Raw genomic sequence first — 15,162 nt, forward strand, 5'->3', positions numbered from 1 at the left:
ATTAAATTTACACCCATAATGGCATACCATTTGCAATAGTAGACAATCCAAGGTATTGCAAATGGGGTATGTCCAGTCTATTTTAGTAGCCATTTGGTCACAAACACTGGCCAAAGTTAGCGTTAGTATTTGTTTGTGTGTGAAAAATGCAAAAAACGCCAATTTTAGTAGTGACTAAGTGGCTACTAAAAAAGACTGGACATACCCCATTTACAATACCTTAGGTTGTCTACTATTGCAAATGGTATGCCATCATAGGGGTAATTTTTATTCTTGGGCTACCATAGGGTCTCAAAGGCAACGTAACCAAAAGAAAAAAGATACAGAAGTAGTTACAACATCTAATGAAGCATCTAATAATAAACAAAATCTATTTAGGAAAAAAATCTAATTTTTATCCAGTAGGGGACAGAGGTCCTTTATTTAGAAACACTTAATAATATGGTGTGCCACAATCTAGAGGAATTAGAAAAAGAAAGGTCCACAGACAAATGTAATATGAGTAAAGAAGAATCGGCAAGTATATCTAAATTACAAAAAATGAGCAACATAATTATAAAAGAGGCGGATAAAAGCGGTGCCATAGTTGTTATGACTAAGGAATACTATATGAAAGAAGCACTTGATATCCTAGGCGAGACAAATACCTACATAAAACTTACAGAGGATCCGACAAAAAGGTTTAATTTTATTCGAAAAACTCTACTGAATCAGGCATTGGAGGAAGGTATTATCTCTAAAAGCAACATAGAATATCTATTTAACAATTTTCCAATAATTACCATATTCTATTTTTTTTTACCCAAGTAGCACAAAAACCCAATAACACCACCAGGAAGGCCAATCATCAGTGGCATTGACTCAGTTTCTGCTCATTTATCTGAATTTGTGGATCACAACCTACAAAAATATGCCCAAGAGGCACATTCCTATTTGAAAGATACTATACATATTTTGAGAATAGTTGAAAATATCAATTGGAAAGATGAATTTATTTGGGTAACTATAGATGTGGCATCATTATATACAGTTATTAAGCATAACAAAGGTTTAATTACAGTGGAACGAGTCATGGAGAGAGATGAAAGTATTCCACCGGATTTTCGAAATGTTGTACTTTAAAGTATTTATATTTTGAAACATAATTATTTTTTCTTTGACTCGTTCTATCTTCAAATTACTGGTACAGCCGTCGGGACCAGGTTCGCCCCCAGCTATGCCAACATATATATGCGGGATTGGGAATCCAACCACAAAAAGGGGGGCATGGCTGGGTAGCGAACCTGGTCCTATGGAAGCGTTTCATAGACGGTGTTATAATGATCTGTCAGGGATCACGTAAAGAATTACAGTCCTTTTTGGACTACATTGGTAATAATGATTATGGTTTAAAATTTACCTATGAGATAGACCCCATAACAATTAATTTTTTGGATGTTCGTTTTTTTTGTTGAAAATAAAACTATACAATCGAAATGTAATTTAAAAAAAACAATAGTTACATACATAGGAAGAGTTGCCACCACGAGAAATGGTTGGAAACTATTCCAAAAAGTCAACTAACAAGAATCCGACGAAACTGCTCAAGAGATGTAGACTTCCAAGAACAGGCTAAACATTTGAAAAATACGTTTTTAACAAAGAAATATAAACCAGCATTATTAGAAAAAGAAATTAAAGAAATTGAAAAGAAAGATAGGAAAGACCTCATGGTATCTAATCCAAAAATGACAATAATAATTTTATATATGTTTTTTATTTTCATTTAGTGTGTGTATATATATATTCATTTATTTTGTTGTCTCAATCCCTAATCATGGAAATAATTCCTTGAGAGTTATTATAGATATTCCATATTTTATGAAAAATGGATGAAATGCAACATATATTGGGATTTCATAAGCTTGTTCACCTGAAAGTGTGTGTGTGCTCTATAGAAGGAAAAAGTGTTTTTTTTTGTACTTATATTTTATATATAATGTTATAATATATTCATTTATTTTTTTTAGGTTTTGTATATTAATATAGAAGCATGTTATAAAAGCTTCTATAAATGTATAGATTTATTTAAATATTGTATGTGCACTAAGCACATTTAAACATAGTAGTGCCATTTCTAACATCCCCCCTCCCCCCCCCACTCTCTTCTTTGCCCTTTGTCCGTGTTCTGACACTGAGAGAAAAAAAAACGATCGAGTATGAAGATACGTCCGGGTTTCGGCAATGAAACGCATGCTGGAACACATGAGGAACTGAATGGCGCACGGAATGACGTCATAGAAACCGGACCGAAAAACGAAACGCCTGAATAATGGGTTATGTGGACATTGGGGGAGGTATAAAGGGAGGAGGGAAGGGTTTTTTATTATTTACTTGTATCCTGTCATTGTATACTACTGATGACCCTGAGGAAGTCCCATACACGGACGAAACGTGTAGGACCCCTGGTGGTGACAGAGATTACACCCTTTGTTTTATACTGTGATGTAAGTTATTAAATATACTTTTTTATTACATCTTTGAATGTGCACTACAATTCTATTGCATCTTTTTTCCTGAGCACATACTTCTCAGCTGGTCTATGAGACATTGAACATAGAATAAAGAAATTGATTTGGAAAAGGCTTTTATGTCAAGAGGAAAATAAAGACATCTATGCTAAAGGCTTTTTAACTTCAGTGAAAGTGCGAGTGGCCACTTGTGAATTTTACACCTATGGTTCATTCATATACACAGTTATACGCTATGTTCTTTTTTTCATCATTGATTTAGCAGATTATCCGATATTTTTGTACACACTTTGAAAAAGTCATGACAAATTTTAAATGTTATATTTTGTATAAGAGTTTAGCAATACAATTTGTGAATTGTACAATATTCCTGGAGCATCCTGGTTTCCTCTTGGAGTTTGGACACCAATATCCTTCCTTGGTGGGGAATATATCACCTATGCCCTGAGGAGTGTGGAAAGCTGTTATTTTACTCTACACTAGTGAGTATCTCCCCAATCCATGTTCTACCTTTTATATTACAGTGAGCACTATATTTTATTTTGTTTTTATTCAGATATATCATCATGAGAACTCCAGCTATGTTACAGATCCAAGAGTGGGGACTTTACCACTTTATGTTCTTTTCTGGGAGACACTAGTAGGCTCCACCTAATGTGAGTGCATTTCTACACATCTATTTATATTATCTATTACATTAAGTATACTACACTATATTGGTGTTTTTTCCTAATTATTTTGCATACCCTCCAGACCACCCATTACTGGACCCAGAGATATGCTATACATCTTGGCATTATACCGCCAAGTCGCACATTAATAGAGCTGATAGATGTAGGTGTATCTTATCTCCTTTTTTTATCTCCTACTCACATTTGGCATACTACACGATATACCTGTTGTATTTTCTTTTTGTCTCCAAACATATTTACCAACATCCGTGAACTTTTAAGATGCTACTCCCTTTTCCTCTTTTGTGCTATTTTGGGCTTTAGTAATACAATAATGATAAGAAAGAAAAATAGATTTACCTGCGGTCTTACAGGCCATGTTCTCTCTGCAGCTCAACTCCACTCTGGTGTTGACACTTCCACTCAATGCAGGGGAGGGGCATCCCAGAGAATGGGCTTAGTGGATGACTTGACCGGCAGGTAGGCCATTGGTTTTCTGTTGCCACCATGTTATCGTGGCCATGATAGTGCTGCAGCTGGAATTAGAATTCCAGCAGCAAGATTGTCAGGATCGGGACAGGGATCCAACACGCAGAATACAAACAGGAGCTAGGTACGTATACCGGACCTTAGAATGGCCGGACTAACGTATGGAGAAAGCAAAGAATGGTCAGAGACAAGCCGAGGTCGAGGGAACGAGAGAACAGGTAAGCGAGAGACGAGCCGAGGTCAAAGGATACGAGAGTAAAGCAGGAACGAAAATACAAGCCGAGTCAGAACCAAAAAGACAAACAGTAATAAGAGCACTGAGTGACTAGACAAGCTAGAACCACGACAGGGCAATGAACCATTACACACATCCCTATTTTATACCTTGGCTCTTTAATTGATGACTCCGCACCTGCCGAGCCCTGATTCGTTGTTCGGAACTAGATTGACAGGTCGGGACGTGATTGCAGTCATGACGTCGGCTCCTGAGCGCCGCGTCATAAAAGGAAGCGGGGCTATCGCGGCCGGCGTGTAAACGGCTATGAGAGCTGTGAGGATTGGGTGAATCAGCCCCCCTGAGAGGACGGCCGTTAGAAAGTCTAACCTCCTCCGAGGTAGAGACTTCAGGTACCCTGACAGTACCCCCCCCCTCTCAGAAACGCCCACCGGGCGGAAGGAACCGGGGCGAGACGGAAAACGAGCATGAAATGCCCTGAGGAGACGAGGGGCATGCACATCTTCCCGGACCACCCAAGACCTTTCCTCAGGACCATAACCTTTCCAGTCAACCAGATATTGCACCCTCCCCCGAGAAACCCGAGAATTGAGAATGGACTTGATTTCATACTCCTCCTGACCCTCAACATGGACAGAACGAGGGGAGGACACAGTGGAGGAAAACCTGTTACAAACCAAAGGTTTCAATAAGGAAACATGAAAGGAGTTCGGGATGCGCAGGGCAGGCGGAAGAGCCAGACGATACGCAACCGGGTTTATACGAGACAGAACCCTGTAAGGACCTATGTAGGAGGACCTAACGAGGAGCAAATTTCATGGAAGGAACCTTCAAGCGGATGTTTTTGGTACTCAGCCATACCCTATCACCCGGGGAAAAAACCGGAGCCACCCGTCTGCGTTTGTCAGCGTGTCGTTTAGACACCGTGGAATTATGAAGAAGAATTCGTCGAGTCTGATCCCACAACTTCCTCAGATTGGCAACATGAACATCAACTGACGGTATCCCTTGGGAAGGGGAAACCGACGGAAGAACGGAAGGATGAAAGCCATAATTCATGAAAAAGGGGCTAGAACGAGTAGAATCGCAAACGAGATTGTTGTGCGCAAACTCCGCCCAAGGAATCAGACCGACCCAATCGTCCTGGTGTTCAGAAGCAAAACAACGCAAAAATTGTTCAACTTTTTGGTTGGTGCGTTCAGCAGCTCCGTTGGACTGGGGATGATAGGCAGAAGAAAAATTCAATTTGATGCCTAATTGAGAACAGAAGGGCCTCCAAAACCGGGAAACAAATTGGGACCCTCTATCAGAAACAATTTCAGAAGGAATACCATGTAAACTAAAAATCTCCCTCGCGAAAATCTCAGCCAATTCGGGAGAAGAGGGCAATTTAGGCAGGGGTACAAAATGAGCCATTTTAGTAAACCTGTCAATCACCGTGAGGATAACAGTATGTTTTTTAGAAACAGGCAAATCGACAATGAAGTCCATAGCCAAACAAGACCATGGTTTCTCAGGAATTTCTAGGGGGTGCAAAAGCCCACATGAGGTTGTTTAGTCCTCATACAGACATCACATGCCCCGACGAAGTCCTTAACATCCTTACTTAACGAAGGCCACCAGAAATCTTTAGAAATCAGAGAACATGACTTGCGTATGCCAGGGTGACCGGCAAATTTACTGTTATGAAAACACTGCATCAGTTCCAGTTGGAGTTCAGGAGGAACGAAGTACCGATCTCCAGGAACAAGTCTGGGAGCCAGATGCTGTACTTTCTTGATCTCAGCAAGCAACGGGGAGTGAATCTTGATGCTCATGTTGGCAACAATATTACACTTGGGAACTACAGAAGAAAAAACCATATCAGACATAGTAGAAGGTTCATGTTGGCGGGACAATGCATCAGCCTTGGAGTTCTTAGAACCAGGTCTATAAGTGAGCACGTAGTTGAAATGAGTAAGGAACAAAGACCAACGAGCCTGCCTGGCGGACAAGCGTTTGGCTTCCCCTATATAGGACAAATTCTTGTGATCCGTCAAAATAGTAACCGGGTGTAAAGTCCCTTCCAACAAATGTCTCCACTCCTTTAAAGCCATAATGACCGCTAATAGTTCCCTGTCACCAATATCATATCTGCTTTCAGGCCCAGACAATTTCTTGGAAAAAAAACCACATGGGTGCAGCGGTTTATTCAAACCTAGCCTTTGGGACAAGATAGCGCCTATACCTGTCTCTGAGGCGTCTACCTCGAGTAAAAAAGGCAAAGAGGTGTCAGGATGAACTAATATCGGTGCTGAGGCAAACTGTTCCTTGAGTGTTCTGAAAGCAATAAGCGCCTCAGGAGACCAGGTCTTGGTATCAGCACCCTGTCTAGTCATATTGGTAATAGGAGCAATAATAGAAGAGTACCCCTTAATGAAGCGCCTATAATAATTGGAGAATCCGATAAACCTCTGAATGGCCTTGAGTCCCTTGGGCAATGGCCAATCTATAAATCCAGGTACTGAGATGGTATCCGTAAATCTGTGGACTGATTAGAGTTACTTGGTGCGTCAACTACGCAAACCGGTGAGATTTTCTGTAAACAACCTCTCTGGCAACCCTGACCCCAGGAGATTATTTCACCTTGTTCCCAATCAATAACAGGGTTATGCTTCTTAAGCAAGGGATACCCCAAGACTATTGGAACTGAAGGAGATGAGATAAGCATGAGAGATATTCCCTCCTCGTGTAGAATACCAATAGTTAACCTAACTGGTAAAGTCTCACGAAAAATAACAGGGTCTGATAATGGTCTACCATCTATGGCCTCAACGGCCACGGGTGTATCCCTTAGCTGAGATGGGATAGAGTGGTTCGTGACAAAGGCTTGGTCAATAAAGCTTTCAGCTGCTCCGGAATCTATCAATGCCATAGCATTAAGTACTCCCTTTTCCCAAGCTAAAGAAACAGGTAACAGAAGCCTATGATCCTTGTAATCATATATAGAGGACAAGATAGAAACACCCAAGGCCTGTCCTCTTGAGAAACTTAGGTGCGATCGTTTCCCGGACGGTTAGGGCAATTTAGGCGTAGGTGACCTCTTACTCCACAGTACATACACAGACCCTCCCTTCTCCTGTATTGTCTTTCACTTTCTGAGAGACGAGTGTTACCTATTTGCATAGGTTCTGGGAGAGCTAGAGTTGTAGATTCAGAATTCTGAAATGCGGGAGCTAGTCTTAATGAAGGTCTATGAGTTCTATCTCGAGTGTTCTGCCTCTGTCTCATGCGTTCATCTATTCGAGAAATAAATGAAATTAATTCTTCCAAATTTTCAGGAAGATCTCTTGTGGTAACCTCATCTAGGATCTCATCTGATAACCCGTTCAGAAATACGTCCATATAGGCCTGTTCATTCCACTTGACCTCTGCCGCCAAGGATCTGAACTCTAACGCATAATCCACAAGGGTTTGGCTATGCTGTCTAAGACGTAAAAGTAGTCTAGCTGCATTGGCCTTCCTTCCTGGAGGGTCAAAAGTCCTCCTAAAAGTAGCGACAAATGCATTATAATTATAGACTAATGGATTAGCATTTTCCCACAGAGGGTTAGCCCATCTAAGAGCTTTATCAATGAGTAACGAGATTATGAATCCAACCTTCGCCCTGTCTGTAGGGTAGGCGCAGGGTTTTAATTCAAAATGAATCCCTATCTGGTTTAGGAAACCTCGACAGGTATCCGGAGAACCGCCATAGCGTAAAGGGGAAGTAACACGGGAAGAGGCTCCCACTGTGGCTACCTCTAGGCATGTATTAGCAAGAGAGATGGATGGTGTACGCATCTCCTCTGATTGATTACTAGGATGGGATAGTAATGCTTGCAGCGCCAGAGCCATCTGGTCCATTCTATGGTCCATGGCTTCAAATCTCGAGTCAGGAGACCCAATCTGAGCGTTTGTACCTGCAGGATTCATTGGCCCTGTCGTAATGTCAGGATCGGGACAGGGATCCAACACGCAGAATACAAACAGGAGCTAGGTACGTATACCGGACCTTAGAATGGCCGGACTAACGTATGGAGAAAGCAAAGAATGGTCAGAGACAAGCCGAGGTCGAGGGAACGAGAGAACAGGTAAGCGAGAGACGAGCCGAGGTCAAAGGATAAGAGAGTAAAGCAGGAACGAAAATACAAGCCGAGTCAGAACCAAAAAGACAAACAGTAATAAGAGCACTGAGCGACTAGACAAGCTAGAACCACGACAGGTCAATGAACCATTACACACATCCCTATTTTATACCTTGGCTCTTTAATTGATGACTCCGCCCCTGCCGAGCCCTGATTCGTTGTTCGGAACTAGATTGACAGGTCGGGACGTGATTGCCGTCATGACGTCGGCTCCTGAGCGCCGCGTCATAAAAGGAAGCGAGGCTATCGCGGCCGGCGTGTAAACGGCTATGAGAGCTGTGAGGATTGGGTGAATCAGCCCCCCTGAGAGGACGGCCGTTAGAAAGTCTAACCTCCTCCGAGGTAGAGACTTCAGGTACCCTGACAAAGATGCATTAACTTTGTATGTCCGCAACTATCGCAATGCCAAAGGCAAGCTATCGGTAAATAGATGTTACAGTTACACAAACTCAAATACTAATGACTACAACCAAAAGTCTTAATCACCTTGAAATAGTAAACCTTAAAGGAGCACTATAGGGTCAGTAGAAGCACAAACATGTATTCCTGACCCTATCGGGTTAAAACCACCATCAAGCCCCCCTGGACCCCTCATGCCTTCATAAATATAGCAAAATCTTACTGTATTCAAGCCTAAAGCTGTAGCTCTGCATGCTGTTTGCCTCAGAAAAACAAGCTGTCTGCTGACATCATCAGAAGTTTTACACCCTAAATGGTAGTGAACTATGGATAACCACACATGAGAAGGATTTGGGAATTGTTATAGACAACAAATTAGGCAGCAAAATGCAATATCAATCTGCAGTTGCTAAGGCCAGTAAGGTTTTGTCATGTATAAATAGGGGCATAAATTCTCGGGATGAAAATATAATTTTGCCTCTTTTTAAATCGCTGGTAAGACCACACCTTGAACATGCTGTGCAATTTTGGGCGCCTGTTCTAAAGAAAGATATCATGGCACTAGAAAAGAGTCCAGAGACGAGCTACAAAATTGATAAAAGGAATGGAGCATTTTAGTTATGAAGAAAGGTTAAAAAAAAAAAATCTGTTTAGAAAAACGGCGCCTGAGAGGGGATATGATAACATTATACAAATATATTCGGGTCCAGTACAAACCTTTATCTGGAAATCTATTCATAAACAGGGCTATACATAGGACACGAGGTCACACATTTAGGCTGGAAGAAAGGAGATTTCATCTAAGGCAAAGAAAATGTTTTTTTTTTTTACAGTAAGAGCCATAAGGATATGGAATTATCTGCATGAAGAGGTGGTTTTGTCAGAGTAATTACAGATATTTAAACTGCAATTGGATAAATACTTGCAAAAACATAACATACATAACATACAGGGATACAATTTCTCAGGCCCGGACTGGCCATCGGGCACACCGGGCAAATGCCCGGTGGGCCGCGGTGGCCAGGGGCCGAGGCCGGCAGGGGAAGGTCCCAGGATCTCCCCTGCCGGTCTATGCAGGGCCGGCACTATCTGAGCGCCGGCCCCGCTGTTTTCAATGAAGGGCCGGTGAGGAGATCAAAGATCTCCCTCACCGGCCCACTTAAATAGAGCTGCGGCACATGCGGCTGGGGAGGGAGAGGACCCGGCGGAGCTCTATCTTGCAGCTCCGCCGGGTTCCTCTCGCGAGATCCGGCGTGTTGCCATGGCAACGACCGGATCTCGCGAGAGTGAGAGTTCACTCACCCACTGGACCACCAGGGAAGATACCAGCGTGCCGGTCCCCTCTCCCACTCACCAGCGTGCCGCCCCCCCCCCCCCACCTCCCAGGCTAAAGGTAAGAAGGGAGGGAGGGGGGGGGACATAATGCTACACTCAATCCCTTCTAACATTCACGCACAATCACACACAGCACTCTCACTCCCATCACACACAGCACTCTCACTCCCATCACACACAGCACTCTCACTCCCATCACTCTCATTCCCATCACACACAGCACTCTCACTCTCATCACACACAGCACTTTCACACACAGAACTCTCACACATCACACTCAGCACTCGCACACATCATCCACAGCACTATCACACACAGCACTCTCACTCCCATCACACACAGCACTCTCACTCCCATCACACACAGCACTCTCACTCCCATCACACACAGCACTCTCACTCCCATCACACACAGCACTCTCACTCCCATCACTCTCACTCCCATCACTCTCACTCCCATCACTCTCACTCCCATCACACACAGCACTCTCACTCCCATTATTCTGACTCCCATCACACACAGCACTCAAACCCATCACAGCACTTTCACACACAGCACTCTCACACACATCACACTCAGCACTCACACACATCATCCACAGCACTATCACACTCAGCACTCTCACACACAGCACTCTCACACACATCACACGCAGGACTCACACACACATCACACTCAGCACTATCACAAAACACATCATACACAACACTATCACACACATCACACTCAGCACTCACGCACATCATCCACAGCACTATCGCACTCAGCACTCTCACACACATCACACTCAGGACTCACACACACATCACACTCAGCACTATCACAAAACACATCATAAACAGTACTTTCACACACATCACACTCAGCACTCACGCACATCATCCACAGCACTCTCACACACATCACACTCAGCACTATCACAAAACACATCACACACAGCACTCACACACATAACACACAGCACTCACACACATAACACACAGCACTCTCACACACATCACACACAGCACTCTCACACATCATCCACAGCACTATCACACTCGGCACTCTCACACACATTACCCTCAGCACTCACACACATCATCCACAGCACTATCACACTCAGGACTCACACACATCACACTCAGCACTATCACAAAACACATCATACACAGCACTCTCACACAGCACCCTCACACTGCACCCTCACACACATCATACACAGCATCCATCATACACACATACTGCACCCCTCACATACACACAGAACCTCCCCAACACACTGCACCACACACATACACAATACTTCCAAACATATATATATATATACACACACATTCCTGACATACACACTCTGGATCCCCTATACACACACTAGATTCCTTGAAAGCAAACACATACTACACCCCTAAACACACACTCTCTACAAACACTACATCGCATATATACACACACACACTATAGCCTGTATGCACACACTTGCTACATCCCCTATACACACATTCTCTACAGCCCCTAGCCACATATGCATTACATTACACCACAAACACAACACGACTAAAACCGACCTTATTACACAATACCACACCACAATCAGCTCACTCTATACACACACACAATCCCACAAGCAGGCTCCAAACACAGCACAATACTCTTTCCTGGCATTTTTGTCTCCTGGTATCCATTTATAGAGACACCAGAGACAAGTTGCAAGGAAACACAGTGCAAGCATGTTATTAAATTTGCTTGCACTGTGCAGAACAAATACAGGGCTTTTTTCTAATGCTAGAGATCTTTAGCAGAGCTCTGCGCATGGTCTGCCCTGGCCTGCACTTTGTGAAGGGGGCGTGTTTGTCGTTAGTGACGACAAAACACACCCTCTCTGCCCCGCCCCTTCTTAGTGGGCCGCTCTGATAAAAAAATGCCCGGGCCGAATTTTTATCCCAGTCCGGCCCTGCAATTTCTAATTAGTGGGGTAATAGCTGCTTGATCCAAGGAGACATCTGTCTGCTATTTTGTGGTCAGGAAGGAATTTTTTCCTAGTTTGTGGCAAAATGGAAGTGCTTCAGACTAGGTTTTTTGCCTTCTTTTTTGGATCAACAGCAAAAACATATGTGAGGAAGGCTGAACTTGATGGACGCAAGTCTCTTTTCAGCTATGTAACTATATAAGTGGTAGCCTGATCCAATCATAATGCTTCTCCATAGGATTGGTTGAGACTGTCAAGGAGACAGATCAGGGGCAGAGCCAGCACAATTCAAACACAGCCCTGGCCAATCAGCATCTCCTCATAGAGATGAATTGAATCAATGAATCTCTATGAGGAAAGTTCAGTGTCTGCATGCAGTGGGAGGAGATACTGAATGTTTGGATGCATTTTAGGCAGCCATGACCCAGGACGGATCTCTAACAGCCATCTGAGGAGTGGCCAGTGAAGTTATCACTAGGCTGTAATGTAAACACTGCATTTTTACAGACCGTGTTTACAGCAAAAAGCCTGAAGGTAATGATTCTGCTCACCAGAACAAATTCAATAAGCTGTAGTTGTTCTGGTAACTATAGTGTCCCTTTAAATAAAAAAAAAAAACAAACAGAAATAAAAATTTTAATGTGTTATCCAAAGGGGATCTGTAGACAATCAGTTGTTTTATAAGTAAGTGGAACTATAGAAAACTATCCGCTTGTTTAATTGAATCTCTAAAAAAAAGTATGTTTCTGCTTTTATGCCAACTTCAGTAAATCACTTCCAGATTTCAAGCAAAAATAACTTGTACACAAATACAAAGAAAGTGGAAATCACCCAGAATACGTATAGATATATAATATAATAGAATGACCTGTATTTAGGTGGATTCTTCAGATATATAATCTGTGTGGGTAAATCAAATGGCTAACATAGCGTAAAATAGCATATAAAAGTATATATAAAATGAATTTAAAGTAGGTACACTCACAAACAAATGAGGTAATCACGCCTTTCACCCATTCAGGGGTACTTGATGAATATGAGATGAGATGCAAGTTCTTCCAACCAGATGTATGAAATAAAGAGATCAAATATAGTGAAGTATGTAAAAAATGAATATAACAAATTTATTGGTCACACTTACACTTAAGAAGTATAAAAACAGCGTATCTCCAAATTTGTATGCCCTCCTGGATGGATGTTTTCTTGCAAAGTCACCACAGTGGGGATAAGGAGCCGCAATGTGTTACAGCAAAGGATAAAACAAATACATATAAATAAAAAATGTCCACAAGGGGTTAATCCAACGCGTTTCGTCCGGTCAAATATTTGGACTTCTTCAGGGATAAAAAATAACTTGTTCCTTAAAAATCGATCAATACAACTGATTTAGAATTTTTGCACAAAAGTACAATTATATAGTTTATATTAAGCTTTTATCAGTAGACAGTGTTTTCCGAATGTTTTGTTAAGCTTCATTATATATTGAGAAGTTCCCCAACAAAAATACATGACTTGGACTACAAATATTATATGTAAAGAAATAAATTAGAATGAACAAATCTGTCTGACAAGTGCACCTGTTTATAGTGTGAATACAGTCTGCAAATCATTAATGCCTATGCCAGAAAACGATAGACGTATGCAATTTGTTTTGGAAAGAATCACATTTTGCCAGTATTTTTGAAAACAAAAAGGAATAGATCAGTTTCAAATTGAATTGATTAATTTCAGATCCATTCGTCTTGATAAGGATAGAACATTAGTCAGTTATCTACTAAACTAATGAAAGAGCCGAATAAATAAAAAAGCTTTTCTTAATTGAGATTTTTCAGCAACTTAGCACATATGTCTTTGAATTGGTACTTCGCAACTTTGTGTTTGGCACCTTCGTTCATTCATGATATGGAATATCGGAATTCGTTTTTTTGGAATTTAAAAACATTTCCAGAGAAATTTCAGTTCATCAGAATCGATATTGTCTGAATTTAGGACAAAACAAAACGAGTAAGTTAACAACAAAACTTAAATTAACAAATTAACAAACAAAAGTAATTTTTTCCCCCTTGTGCAGATCGCTAGAAAACAAACTCCGACAAAGCAGAATGACCTCTACATAAGTTAAGTAAGGGGATATAGTCAGATGAGGCAAGTAGCCTTAACAGTACTGGGTTAAACCAGTCTGTGACGTTTAATAAGACGTTATTAAAGTTAAATAAATGGCAAGCTTAACCCCTTAAGGACAAATGACATGTGTGACATGTCATGATTCCCTTTTATTCCAGAAGTAATACATTAGCAGAGTTTTCCATTGGTTAAGAGGTAAATGCCCAGAGCAAAGATTTTGTCCAATTCCGACTGGGGTTTGCCAGTAGATAGAGCAGCAGAAGATCTAAGGTCCAATGATTGACGGAACACATCCTGAGAAGCTGGACAGCTGACATCTAATATCTTTATCGTGAGCAACAAGATTCTGAGCTTCCTAATTCCCAAGTTCACTATTAAGTGATGTTCCTTGTCCCACAGAAGCATGGCTATAGGCTGCAGGGACAACCTGTCTGGGGAGGTTATGGTAAGAAAGATTCCATGTTTATAGTGTGACATGTTAATGATGTACACTAAGAGTTTGTTTCCAATGTTGTTACTGTTTTTTATCGACCAGCTAAGCTACTTCAAGGAGTTATGAGCTGCTGCTACAATCGAGGCTAACAGGTCCCATTATACTCTATGGGGGTAACGGACTGTTACTTAGCAGCTGTTTTCTGATTGGTTTATAACCTTCTCCTTATTCTTACCGGCTGCTACTAAGCCTCAAAACTCAACACTATCCTCTGGCCTGGCGCAAGGAACTTACTAGCTAATTCTCTTTACATCCTCTATGGAAAATACATATTAGCTACTATTAAATCATAGAAAAAAGCATGAAAAGGCAAGACATGTTTTAAATAAAATAAACATTTTCTTTATGAAAATTCTTTACAAATCGTAATATTTTGTTGCCTGAAAAAAAAACAACGCACAGAATATTCTCATTTTATTACAATTACATTTACAAGCACATCTTTTTATAAAAATAACTGAATTAAATTGAAACCAAAAGAAACAAAAACAGAGAAATGAAAGATCGTGCCTATGTTAAAAAGAAGAAATGGCGCATATTTCAATTTTCTGGAAACTTTATTTTATTTTACCGTCAATAAACTGGGTAACCGCACTACCACAACTAGCCACATCTAACAGCTTTATTATAGAAATAATAGCCACGTTGCTAAAGAGGTTTTAAAGCCCCAAAAACAATCACCCTTCAGACAGATGTTTTCTCCTTTTCCCTTTGAGTTGTCTGAAAATCTCACCTCCTCTAATCTTCTAGCAGAAGTGGTTAAGACAAAGTAAGGAATTTTCCAAAAAAAAT

The sequence above is a fragment of the Pelobates fuscus genome, chromosome 13 (genome assembly GCF_036172605.1).
Source record: "Pelobates fuscus isolate aPelFus1 chromosome 13, aPelFus1.pri, whole genome shotgun sequence".
Classification (NCBI taxonomy): Eukaryota; Metazoa; Chordata; class Amphibia; order Anura; family Pelobatidae; genus Pelobates; species Pelobates fuscus.